The sequence below is a fragment of the Atta colombica genome, unplaced genomic scaffold, assembly GCF_001594045.1.
Source record: "Atta colombica isolate Treedump-2 unplaced genomic scaffold, Acol1.0 scaffold55, whole genome shotgun sequence".
NCBI classification, from domain to species: domain Eukaryota; kingdom Metazoa; phylum Arthropoda; class Insecta; order Hymenoptera; family Formicidae; genus Atta; species Atta colombica.
This window is the reverse complement of record NW_017259545.1, coordinates 943,235-943,834: the sequence shown is the minus strand read 5'-3', so window position 1 is coordinate 943,834 and position 600 is coordinate 943,235.

Genomic DNA, 600 nt, shown 5'->3' with positions numbered 1-600 from the left:
GTGTGTGTGTGTGTGTGTGTGTGTGTGTGTGTGTGTGTGTGTGTGTGTGTGTGTGTGTGTGTGTGTGTGTGTGTGTGTACACATATATCTGTTTAATTAATGAAGTGATAGTCAATTCAGAAATGAATTAATCTAAGATAAAAAGTGAATCGGAATTATTTCTTGTCATTTTATTTCAAATTTCCTTAAAAATTCAAATACGAATAATTTAGATTAAAGTGACATGTTATAAAGTATCTCTTTTAAAAATGGGACTTTTTTGTACGAAACTGACTGATATAAAAGTGCTATAAGTGGAGCTGCAATCGAACATATCTCTCGAAAGTTATTTTGCGGTGAGAATAAAAACTTGAACGACGGCAAACACGAGACAGATATTACAGCGGCGTTTCCCTTTAAAGTCTTCTAGTCGAATTAATGACAGAAGTTTGCCGGAAGTAATAACGGTGCCGCGGATACTTTATTTAGTCTTGATATCGAGCATCGATTGGAGATTTCATAGACCTCGAAGACCATCAAAATAAAAGTAATGTTATACATTATAGTCGGGCATCCGAGCTTTATTGAGTTCCCGAGCATTTGAGAACATTCAGAATAACT